The sequence below is a fragment of the Vulpes lagopus genome, chromosome 23 (genome assembly GCF_018345385.1).
Source record: "Vulpes lagopus strain Blue_001 chromosome 23, ASM1834538v1, whole genome shotgun sequence".
Lineage (NCBI taxonomy): Eukaryota > Metazoa > Chordata > Mammalia > Carnivora > Canidae > Vulpes > Vulpes lagopus.
The window spans coordinates 44,134,168-44,146,843 of record NC_054846.1 but is presented as its reverse complement, the minus strand read 5'-3'; the positions used below and the strand labels follow the sequence as shown (position 1 = coordinate 44,146,843).

At 37.9% G+C, this 12,676-nt stretch overlaps 1 protein-coding gene across 4 annotated transcripts in view; it reads left to right on the top strand.

Annotated features, from left to right (window-relative positions):
* Nucleotides 1-12,676, top strand: part of NAV3 (neuron navigator 3) — an 830,862-nt gene that overhangs the window by 40,210 nt on the left and 777,976 nt on the right. Inside the window, exon 1 of one of the 4 annotated variants that reach the window (XM_041738592.1) lies at nucleotides 1,298-1,332. The exons of the other annotated variants lie outside the window; for them this stretch is intronic. The gene's annotated coding sequence lies outside the window, so the exon portion shown is untranslated. Of the gene's footprint in view, nucleotides 1-1,297; nucleotides 1,333-12,676 lie in introns of those variants that run through there. 4 annotated transcript variants of the gene reach the window in all.

Here is a 12,676-nt window from a genome sequence, read left to right as displayed (position 1 = left end):
TATTTAAAAAAAATTAAAATATTTTATTTATTTGGGAGAGGGGCAGAGGGAGAGAGAATCTCAAGCTGACTCCCTGCTGAGCATGGTGCCCCCTTCGTGGGGCTTGATCTCATGACCCTGAGATCCAGACCTGAGCTAAAATCAAGAAGAGTTGGATGCTTAACTAGCTGAGCCACTCAGGCATTCCTGAAATATATATGTTAAAAGTCACTTTATTGATGTGATTGTTCTATGAATTATGGCAAATTGCAGCAGCACAAGGTTCATAATAATTTCTTCCCTTCCCCAAATTCCTTTATGTCCCTTTGAAGTTAAATCCTCCTCCTGCTTCTAGCTGCCGATTTGTTTTCCGTATAATTTTGCATTTTTCATAATGTTGTATAAATAGACTCCTATGCAGTCTTTTACATTTGAGCTTTTTTCAGATAACAGGATGCATTTGAGATTCATCTAAACTGTTTTATCAGTAGTTCCTTTTTTATTGTTGAGTAACATTCCACTGTATGTATGTACCATAGTTTGCTCACTCCCTTACCAGTTGAGACATCTAGGATGTTTCTGTTTTTTTTTGCAGTTATGAATAGGCAGCTGTAAACATTGCATATAAATTTGTATGTAAATGTAAGTATTTGTCTCTCTTAAATAGACATAAATACCTAAGACTGTGATTGTTGGATCATAGAGTAAATGTATATTTAGCTTTATAAGAAGTTGACAGACTGTTTTTGTTTCATCTTCAAAGTGACTGTAACAGTTTGAACTACTCCAACCAGCAAAGTATGAACATCTCGGTTTCTCTCCCTCTTTGTTAGCACTTGGTATTTTCTTTCTTTCTTCCTCCCCTGCCTCCCCTTCGGTTTAGCTATTCCAATAGTTATGTGGTGGTATCTCATCGTAGTTATAATTTACATGTTGCTAATGACTGATGTTGGACATCTTTGTGCTTGTTATCTGTATATTCTCAGTGAATTGTTCAAACCTTTTGAACATTAAAAAAAAAAAAAGGTTGTTTTCTTACTAAGTGCTTCTCCTATACCTTGGGTAAAAGTTCTCTGTCCGTTATGTGACTTGAAAATAATTTTTCCCAGTCTTTGGCTTGTCTTTCCTAACAGAGGCTTTTGCAGAGGTAAAAGTTTGATTTGATTTTATTTTTTTTTAAGATTTTATTTATTTATTCATAGAGACACAGCTAGAGAGAGAGGCAGAGACCCAGGCAGAGGGAGAAGCAGGCTCCATGCAGGGAGCCCGATGTGGGACCCAACCCCAGGTCTCCAGGATCATGCCCTGGGCTGCAGGCGGCGCTAAACCGCTGTGCCACCGGGGCTGCCCAAGGTAAAAGTTTTAAATTTGACGTCCACTTTAACTGTATTTTCTTTTATTTTTTTATTTTTTTATTTTTTTAATTTTTTATTTATTTATGATAGTCACAGAGAGAGAGAGAGGGGCAGAGACACAGGCAGAGGGAGAAGCAGGCTCCATGCACCGGGAGCCCGACGTGGGATTCGATTCCGGGTCTCCAGGATCGCGCCCTGGGCCAAAGGCAGGCGCCAAACCGCTGCGCCACCCGGGGATCCCTGTATTTTCTTTTAGATTGCAGTTTTGATGCTGTTGCTAAAGACTGTTAGCCTAACTCAGGGTCCCAAAAACCTCCTCTTATGTTTTCTTATAAAAATTTTATAGTTTTACAAGTTACGTTTAGATCTGATCATCTATTGTCAGTTAATATTTATATAAGATGTAGAGTATATGGCAAGGTGTTTTTGTTTCTGTTCTGCATATGGATGTTCAGTTGTTCCAACACTAATTATGGAAAAAACTCTTCCTTCTTTGAATTGCCTTTGCATTCTGATCAAAATCGATTGTATTTGTGTGGTTGTACTTCTAGTATCTTTCTGTTGTTCCACTTTCATGTGTGTTTTTCACAGTACTGTTGTCTCTTTATTACTGTATATTTATAGAAAACCTTAGAATCAGGTACCATGAGTCCTCTGACTTTGTTTTCCAGAATTGTTTTTGCTATTTTGGTTCCTTTGTCTTCCCATAGAAATTTTAGAATCAGCTTGTTGATAGCTACAAAAAATTTCTCCTGGCATTTTTTAGGGGTTATGTTGATTATATTAATGCAATTTCTTTGGATAAATTTGGGATAATCTATATTTTAATAATATTGAATCTTTCAATCCATGAATATGATGTATCTCTTAAAAAATTACATCTTTACTTTCATCAGGCTTTGTAATTTTCGGCATACAGATACTGCATATTTTGATGAATTTTCACTGATCTCAATATTTTGGGGGCTGCTGTTATGGTGCTTAAAATTTTTTTCCATTTGCTCATTGTTCCTTATAGCAATATTATTAATTTTTGGATTTCTACCTTGTTTCTGGTGACCTTATTAAAACTCACTATTTATAGAACCTTCTTATGAGGATTTCTTGAGATTTTCCACATAAGCAATCATGTTGTTTACAGATAGGCATAGTTTCATTTCTTCTTCTCCAATCTGTATGCCTTTTCTTTTTTTCATCTTACTGCAATGGTTAGGACTCTGAATGAGATGTGAAACACAAACGGTGAGAGCAGGTATCTTTACATTTTTCTCGATTTTAGGTGAAAGCATCCAGTCTCTTACGAAGATTGATGTTAGCTATAGATGTTAGTGTGTGTGTGTGTGTGTGTGTGTGTGTATGCTCTTTGTTAGGTTAAGAGAATTCCCTTTTACTCATGTTATGTTGCTAATATGATTTTTTTTCTTAATTATGAGTGGGCATTAAATTTCTTCAGTTTTTTTTCTGTATCTACTGATGTAATCCTATGATTTTTTCTTCAGTAGTCTATGAATATGGTAAATTACATTTATTTTTAGAAGGTTGAAGTAGATTTGTATTGTTGGAAGAAATCCCAATTAATTATGAAATAATATATGTCTCTATGGGGTATGTGTGTGTGTGTGTGAATAAATACACACATATAATCTGATATTTTCTTGAGGATTTTGACATCTATATTCATGAACAATATCAGTAGTTCTCTTGCATGTCTTTGGTTTTAGTCTCTGGGTAATGTCAGATGCCTATAATTCGATGGGATGTGTTCTTTCCTCTTCCAGTTTCTAAGGGAGATTTTGTGGAGTTGTTATGATTTCTTCCTGGAATATTTGGTAGACTTTCTCAGTGGCACCATTTGGGCCTGGAGTTTTCTTTGTTGGAAGTATTGAGATTATGAATTAAATTTTAAAAGTAGTTGTAGGTCTCTTCAGGTTATCTTTTTCAGTTTGGTAGTTTGTTTCTTTCAAGGAATTGTTCATTTCATTTATGGTTTTATTTCACTTTATCTTATTTGAGGTTCACTGGGCTTAGTAAATCTGTAAATTAATATGTTTCTCCAAATTTGGGATGCTGTTGGCCATTATTTCTTCCAGTATTTTTTTTCTGCACCATTATCATTCTCTTCTCTCTCCAGGAGTCCCATGACACAAATGTTTGTCTTTTTGATATTGCCCATGTGCCCCTGAGATCGTGTTCATTAAACAAAAATCTAAGCTGAAGAACAGAGAGGACAGTTTCTGCTGCTCTGTCCTCAAGTTCACTAACAATGTCCTTTTTCATCTTGATTCTGCTATTGAGACCATCTACTGGATTTTTGAGTTTCAGAATTTTAAATTTCAGAATTTTTTTTTTTAATGTGTGTGTGTATGGTGAAAGAAATTTCTTTTTTGTTTTGCTACTGGGTCAACATAAGGAGATAAAGAAGGAAAAACAAAACTAGTAAATGTGCTTTCTTTTTTATGGTTTCTTTATCTCTGGGGAGACCTTGCTCTTTCAATTCATTTCAAGAATATGTTCATATTTACTACAGTTATAATTGCCTCTTTAAAATCTTTATTAATTTTAAAGATCACAGACATCTTGGGCTTGCCCCTGTTGTTTGTTCTTTTCCTTGTGAATTGGTCAGAATTTCCTGATGTTTTTTATGTTGAATATGTTGGGATTATATCCTGGACTTTTGGAATATTATTTTATGAGACTCTGAGTCTTCTTAAAGTTCTGAGATTGTTGATTTCTTTTGTTTCTTTGTTTTAGTCGGCAGTGAACCCATTTAGGTTTGTACCACTTCAATGAGTGGTTTGCTCAATGTTTGTTCTGTTTTCCAAGGCTTTGCTGTGCTGTTTTGTGTCCATTTTGTGCATTCCCCACTCTGGGGTTCATTTGGCTCTTGGGTGGTGGTTTTGATCATAGCTTAGTTCTCAAAACCTTTGTTAGGTTTCCTTTTGTCTCTGTTATGAAAGTGCACATTGGGGTAGACCTGGCATTTGTAGTGTTTACATACCGCATTAGAGGATCTCTTCTCCAGTCTTTCCTCATTGGATGTTCTTCAGTACTTTCTGACTCCTAGGATTCTGTTTTCCTGTTTCTTTGGCAAAAAAGGCTAATGTTTGGCTCAGTTTAGCACCCTGTGCTGTTGTACAGTTCTGCCTATCTGGGCTGCCTTTGGGATTAAGTAATGAGGGGATGGGTGAGAAGTTTGGGGGAAGATAGGGACAGAAAGAGAAATGCTGATAGCCTCACATTCTTTAGATCACTTGGGTTCATTAGCTCCATTCCTTTGAATCAAGAGATAGGTTTTCTTTCCAGATTTTAAATGCCTGTGTCACAGCTGTGGTAGGTAGTGCAAGCTTGTGACTACAAGTGATCTCTGAGCAGGACTGGGGAAGGGAAAAAGGAAGGATTCCCTCCATACTCCTCTGTTCACAGGAGTCCATTTTCCAGTCGTCTAGAGGGAAAGACAGACTTTGTCTTGGAGTTCTCTGCCATCTGTATCCACTATGTATTTCAGGGACCCAGACCCAGCCTTGGGTCAAAGCAGGAATATAGATTATTGTACTGATCATTCCTTAAGTTTTGACTTCTCTCCCTAAATCATCTGCTCTTGTTTGTTTTTCAGAGTTTTCAAGTTGTTGCATTTTGTGTTTTGTCCAGAGTTTTTAGTTATAATCAATGGTAGGAGGAGTGAGGGTATAGTGGACTTAACTTTTTCTTGGCTGGAATCAAGTCAGGATCCCAAAATAATGTTTTAAAACTTATATATTATTTTATTTGCCAATAATCCGATAAGAAAATATAATAACAATAAGGAAAATCTGGAAAATACAAAATTATAATTAAACTACCCATAATTCCACAATTTAAAATTAAGTACTCCCAGCATTTTTTATACCTCACGTTTTAATGTACAGGTAGCTGCTTTTTAGAGTTGACCACACATTATATACGATTTTGTATCTTGCTTTTTTCTTAGTTACTACAAAAGAAGTTTTTTTAATGTTATTAAAATTATACTTGCAGTGAGTTTATTAGTTCATTGAATAAATCCATTATAGTTTATTCAGTTTTCCCCTATTGTTAGACATTTGGTTTTGAAGTATTTGTTACCATAAAATTGTTGTGATTAACATCTTTGTGTATAAATATTTCCCTAAATTGAGATTATTCTTTAAGCTATCTTTCCATATGCATAATTACTAATTCAGAGGATATGAATGTTTTTAAGGGATATGTTATGTAATTATACATAGTATAATACCATCATCTTACCAACAAACTATCCCCCTGGCATTATGTAAGAGTGCCTGGTTCCTGGCAATTGAGGTTGCCCCACACATTTCCAGAAGTCCTTATTCTAATCAAGGCTCTATCCATTTCCTTGAACCTCAATCAAGACTCTGCTCACTATCCTTGACACTCCTATTCTGACCACTCTTTTGGTATACCTTACAAGCTTTATCACACATGTTGACCTGGTGCTGTCATGACTTATTCAAGACGTACTATTGGAGACAGTCACTTGAGAAGCTCAACTATAACCACTTCAGTTTCCTGTTTAAATTCTCTTACTCTGGTGAGAATGAAAGCTAGTGCAGCTACTCTGGAAAACAATATCAAGGTTCTAAGAAAAGTTGAAAATAGAGCTACCCTACAACCCAGCAGTTGTGCAATGTCCACAATAGCCAAACTATGGAAAGAGCCCAGATGTCTATCAACAGACAAATGGATAAAGAAGAGGTGGTGTATACAATGGAATATTACCCAGCCATCAAAAAAATGAAATCTTGCCATTTGCAGTGATGTGGATAGAACTAAGTAAAATAAGTCAATCAGAGGAAGATAATTATGTGATCTGAGTCATATGTCGAATTTAAGAAATGAAACAGGATTATAGGGGAAGAGAGGAAAAAATAAAGACAAAATCAGAGAGGGAGACAAACCATAAGAGACTCTTTTTTTTTTTTTTAAGATTTTATTTACTTATTCATGAGAAACAGAGAGAGAGGCAGACACAGGCAAAGGGAGAAGCAGGCTCCATGCAGGGAGTCCGATGTGGGACTTGATCCCAGGACCCTGGGATCACGACATGAGCTGAAGGCAGACGCTCAACCACTGAGCCACCCCAGCGTCCCAAGAGACTCTTAATCATAGGAAAGAACTAAGGGTTGATGGAGGGGAGGAAGGTAAGTGGAGGCATAAGTGGGTAATGGACATTAAGGAGGACATGTGATGTAATGAGTGCTGGGTATCATATAAGACTATTGAGTCACTGACCTCTGCCTCTGAAACTAATAATATATGTTAATTAATTGAATTTAAATTAAAAAAAATTAAAAACCCTGCTATTCTACATTACTTATGGGAAAAAGTCCAAGTTTCTTAACATGGAATAAAAGGCATTTCGCCATTAGCCTTGTTTGTGATGTTCCGTTTCTTAACCTTCTTGCCTCTCATAAATTTGGTTTGAGGCATACTCAACTGTTCTTTTTTTTTTTTTTTTAATTTTTATTTATTTAAGATAGTCACACACAGAGAGAGAGAGAGAGAGGCAGAGACACAGGCAGAGGGAGAGAAGCAGGCTCCATGCAGCGGGAGCCTGATGTGGGATTCGATCCCGGGTCTCCAGGATCGCGCCCTGGGCCAAAGGCAGGCGCCAAACCGCTGCGCCACCCAGGGATCCCTCAACTGTTCTTTTATAATCTGTTCTTTCTTGCTTCAGATCTTTATTCATGTTCTTCGTTCCTGTGTCCTGCCTTCTTCTCCCTTCCCCTACCTCTGACACATAATTTCTGTCCCTCATAAACAGAAGCAGACACACAAACTTTCAAGTGCCTTTATCTTGTATAACTTAGTTGGTGTGCCACTTCTTCCTTCAGGGTGTTTTTTCCTGAACAAACCTCTGTACCACTCCGCTCACTAGCATAGTGTATCTATTTGTTGAAGCTGCATTCAAATTATTTGCCTATAGGTTTTTTCCCCCTTCATCGTAGATTATGAACCCTGCACACCAGAGCCCAACACAATGCCTGATGCATACTGGGACTTGAAGAAACACGGGTTATTGAATGAATGAGTATATGAATGAATAAATGAATACCTCTGAAATATCCTTGCTTCTGTTCATTTTTCATGTTTAGTGCTTAAGAAGAACATCTCTCTGTTGTTTCCCAAGTATGAATATTTGTCACTGGTGATGGTAGTCAGTGACATGGGGACAACCCTCTCAGCATTGCCCTCACACTATGAACAATAATCATTGAAGCACAAGGTTAAAATGGTCATAGATTCTTGAACAGTTATTTCTGGCTCTGGAGTATGGCAGCAGTACACAAACGTTTGTATATTTTTGGGTTAGCTGATGTTGTTTGCCATGGAATAAATGCTTTTTTGTTATTCTCTTTTTTTTTCTACACTTTTTCTCCCCTATCCTTTCAGGTTCTATATTTCAGGCTGTATAGTTGAAATTATTTTACAACTGTTCAGAGAACTATGAGAACCATTTGGCTTCACTCACGTAAAAACATTAAAAATGATAAAATGTATAAGTGGTTATTTGGGAAACGGCAGTTGAGGCTGTAAAATTATTTATCTGTAAAACTATTGGTTAGTCTTTCTGCTTCTTTTCCTCTCCCCTTAATTCACTAGGACACACCCAAACTCCGTTAAATACAGATTTTAGTACCAAGTAAGTATTCAGTTTCAGGTAAACAGCCCATAAAAATCAAATGTAGGCAAATAAGTAAAGCAGTATATAAAGCAGAAATAAAGTGAGATCAGATCTCATTGGAATGTCTAGCTACATGCCTTTCCTTTGCATCTGAACCTATTAATATGGACTAGAAATTAAAAGTCAGAATTGTCATCCCTCGCTATTCACCTTTTCTTCTGGTATTTTCCATTTTTCATTGTTAATAATTATCCTTCCACATCCTTTTGGAAGCACCATCATGGGCCAAACATGTACCTTTTTCTTCTCTCATTTCCTAGAATATTTTATGCTACCTTGGAATTGCTTTTAGGTGGTCTTGAATTCTTTAGGAGCTGACTCCAGCTCCTGCTATCTTTGACCTCAGAATAGGTTGGGTTTAACATCTGCCAGCTGGTTTGGTCTGCATTCATTCATAAAATTTTTGGAGTGTCTTTTAATGTGTCAGGCATAGAGGATACATGAGGACAAGGCACCGTGTCTGCTGCTAGGGAGCTCACATGGGGAACAGCCCAGTGATGAAGTGACCAAGTCAACAGGCGATTGTCGGTGACACCATGATGTACAATGTACCAGGATAAGAGTGAATGGGAGGGTTTTTGAGTGCATCTAGAGTAACTTTGGTGGATGAGGAATAGTTTTTTGGAGGCAGTGAGAACTAAATGTTGATGTTACTGAGTTATAATTTGGGATATAAAAAAATCCGTCTGTGCTTTTGGATGAGAGTGTTTAGCTCTTAGCACTGGGTTTCCAAGTATGTCCTTATTACCCTGCACCTTACTACTCTACCAATCTGTCCTCTCTCTTTCTGGCATTGTATCTTTAACATTATGGAACATCCAAAGAGCTCTTCTTGGAATCCATAACCAAATCCATAAGGCGTATTTATGCAGGGCACCTAGCTTTATTCCTTCCTCTGTATTTTTTAGGCCAAGTGGGAACAGTATTCCCATCAATGTTTGCCAAGAGCAATTGCCAGCAGGAATATTGCAGGAAGCAGGTTGTTAAGGTGAGGTTATGTGAGGCCCAGCTCACTCTTTGGGTATTGACAAGTCGTAGTTTAAATTACTTAGGGCAAAAGAGGTAACTTTTGTCAGCAGTTTTGAATAGAGGAGAAAGTGTTGTCTCCAGAGAAATTACAATTTAAAGCATGCTGTTTTTCATTTTGGAGCTGGTCCTAGTAGCTGTGTGTATTTTCTCTCCCTAGCTGGGTGAATGACACTCCATAGCGCTCCAGCAAATTGGGGTGAGTGTATTGGATCCAGTCCCATGGTTATAGCTGAGTAACTGCAAGTGCCATGTTGGCTACACATGTATCATTGAACCACACAAGTACAATAGGAATTTACATCACAAAACAAACAAGGGTGTGTTGGTCTCATGCATCATTTCTAAAATAGATTCTTAAGTATAATGTGTGGGGTGCATTTAAATAATTACCTGTTTAATATTTGGTATAGTCAGCAGTAGTATAGACTTCTAGATCTAGATTGTTTGGGTTCACATTCTGGCTCTGTGTCTCCTTGCTAACTAAGTCTGTTACCCTCCTTGAGCCTCATTTTACTCATGTATAAGGTGGGAATAGTAATAATCACTTATTGTGAGAATTAATATGTTCATTTACAGAAAGTACTTAACATACTACCTGGCATGGAAAAGTGCTCAAGTGCCACTTAAAAATTAACAAACGCTGAAATATATGGCATCAGAGGAAAAGAGAATAGGAAGGATGAGGGTTTTGTGATGAAGATCTGCATAGCCGTTGAAGGTTGCTTTGTGAGAGGCATTGCATACATATATACACTGAAAAAAAAATCTGAGTCTGATAACAATTTCTTTATGCACTGCTATCACTCAGGTTTTTCATTTACACCTTCTCTGTTCCATATCCAAGGAAACATTTTTGTTCCCTTTGAAATATCTCCTTCCTTTATCAGAGTTAGTCATCGTATAAATTAATTTAAATCATCCTTGAGGTTTTGTAATCCAGAGTTATCCTGTGGATAACTTTTTGAAAGAGTCTCATCTTAAACAAGCTTTATAAAATACAGCATGCTTCAGAGTCTTGGTTGGTTTGTACTCTCCTTCATGTTATTTATGTACTTTCTCTGTTATAGCTTTGGAGTGCCCTTTTCTCTTTGCTTGAACTTAATATGTTTTGTGAATTGAGGTTCTCCCTTTGTTTATAATGTGGATTTGTGATACATTTTGTCCTTCCATTTTTTCCTGTTTGAATTTTTACCAATTGGAGGAAAATTTTTCTCTCAGTAATAAGGTCTTGAAGTGAATGTAATTCAGTTTTTACATTGTCTTATTCTTGTATTCACATGTGAGCAGTGAGTGAATCTCAGGTTTTTTTTTTTTATTATTTATTTATGTAGTCATACAGAGAGAGAGAGAGAGAGAGAGAGAGGCAGAGACATAGGCAGAGGGAGAAGCAGGCTCCATGCACCGGGAGCCCGATGTGGGATTCGATCCCGGGTCTCCAGGATCGCGCCCTGGGCCAAAGGCAGGCGCCAAACCGCTGCGCCACCCAGGGATCCCCTGAATCTCAGGTTTAAGGACCATTGTTGCATTGCCAGTAGTGTGCAGCTTCAAAAGCAGTGTGAAGCATGACTTCCATTTGGTGAAATATGACTGCAGTCTTCACCTCTACAAAAGTTATTTGAAATCACTAGGTTAGGCATCCCTGGGTAGCTCAGTGGTTTAGCGCCTGCCTTTGGCCCAGGGTGCGATCCTGGAGACCCGGGATCGAATCCCACGTTGGGCTCCTAGCATGGAGCCTGCTTCTCCCTCTGCCTGTGTCTCTGCCTCTCTCTCTGTCTCTCTCTATGTCTATCATAAAGAAAGAAAGAGAGAGAGAGAGAGAGAGAGAGAGAGAAAGAAAAAGAAAGAAAGAAAGAAAGAAAGAAAGAAAGAAAGAAAGAAAGAAAGAAAGAGAAAGAAATCACTAGGTTAGAGGATCCTGGGTGGCTCAGTTGGTTAAGTATTTGCCTTTGGCTCAGGTCATGATCCCAGCCAGGACCCTGGGATGGAGCCCTGCATTGGGCTCCCTGTTCACCAGGAAAGTCTGCTTCTCCGTCTCCTCCTTCCACTGCTTGTGCACATGTGCATGTTCTCTCTTTCTCTGTCAAATAAATAAAATCTTTAAAAAAAATCACTAGGTTAGGTTCTTTACTGAGTGCTTTGTTATGTATCTGGGTTCTGAATCTATGAAAAAACTTTTAGTGTCCATGTGTCTCATTATATACGTTGCCCAAACTAAAAGGAACTTTGTATTATGTCTCATTTTAGTCTCCATTCAAGGAAAACCAAGAAATGTGCCCTTTGGTTGGCTTAAACATATCTCACATTGAAGTCAGTAAGCTTTCCCTGTATTGCCCTTCCATGGCTTATATGGAAAATCTTTTTTTTTTTTTTTTAAGATTTTATTTGTTTATTCATGAGAAACAGAGAGGCAGAGACACAGGCAGAGGGAGAAGCAGGCTCCCTGCAGGGAGCCCGAAGTGGGACTCAATCCCAGGTCCTCAGGACCAGGCCCTGGACCGAGGGCAGTGCTAAACCACTGAGCCACCCGGGCTGCCTGGGGAATCTTAACTTAAAAGATAAAAGGATATTTAGTAAGGGAAGATGTTATGTAGCAGCTATTAAGAAAATTTTGGCAAGGGGTCATTGTGTAGGTACAGTATAGTCTCATTTTTTCTTCATATGTTGAACTTACAATTTCATCAGTGTTTTCAGATATGTTCTTCCTACTTGTAAATATATTCTTTTGTGTATCCCTTGGTATGGACCTTTTCTATTTTGAGTCCTCTTAATTTTATACCTTTTTTATTGATCTGGCAGCTTTGAACATACTCAGCTTGTTTTGAATGATCCTTGGCTCGTCTAGTTTTTTTTTTTTCTTCCCTTCTTCAGATTCTGTAGAGTATAGATATTGTTGCTGAGCCGTGAGATATCAGGTGGGTTGTTAAACGTGGAAGTGCTTTGTTTTGTTATTTCATTTACCTCAGCAAACATTTATTAAGTGCCTGTGCTGTGCCCAGATACCTGAATACAGAAGAACAGGTCCCTGCTTTTGAGGTTTAAAGCATTGGTGGAACTATCTGTCAACGTAGAATTTCTGTATACAGTGGTAATTGTAATGATGGACACACGCATGGCAAGCGCTGCAAAAGCTCAGAGGAGGGTCACATAGATAGCAAGCCTGGCAAGCCAGGAGAGACTTTTCTGGATAGGCTAAGTCTTAAAGGGCAGCAGGATTTAATTACAGAGGAGCAGTGAGCCTGAGCCTAAGACGTAGGATAGAACTCTAGACAATGGGAACAGTTTTAAGTGGTGTCTAAAACATGAGAGTGCATGTGGTCACTATAGGATACAGTTGGCTCTGCTGTAATGTGACCTGTGCATTCCTAAAGATCACTGTTGCAAAACTGTACAATGACAAACTTGATTATAAGAAAAAAGGCATCAAGGCAAAGCAGTCAAGAACTTCATGTGCCATGGAAGAAAATAAGATAGGAATCTAATAAACACGATAGCACAGTCTTATACATGTCAAAAGGTTCAGAATTTTATGAGTACTACAACAAATATGGCACATTGCCTTGAAAAAGATCTGAAGTTTGCCTTCAGAAGTTGG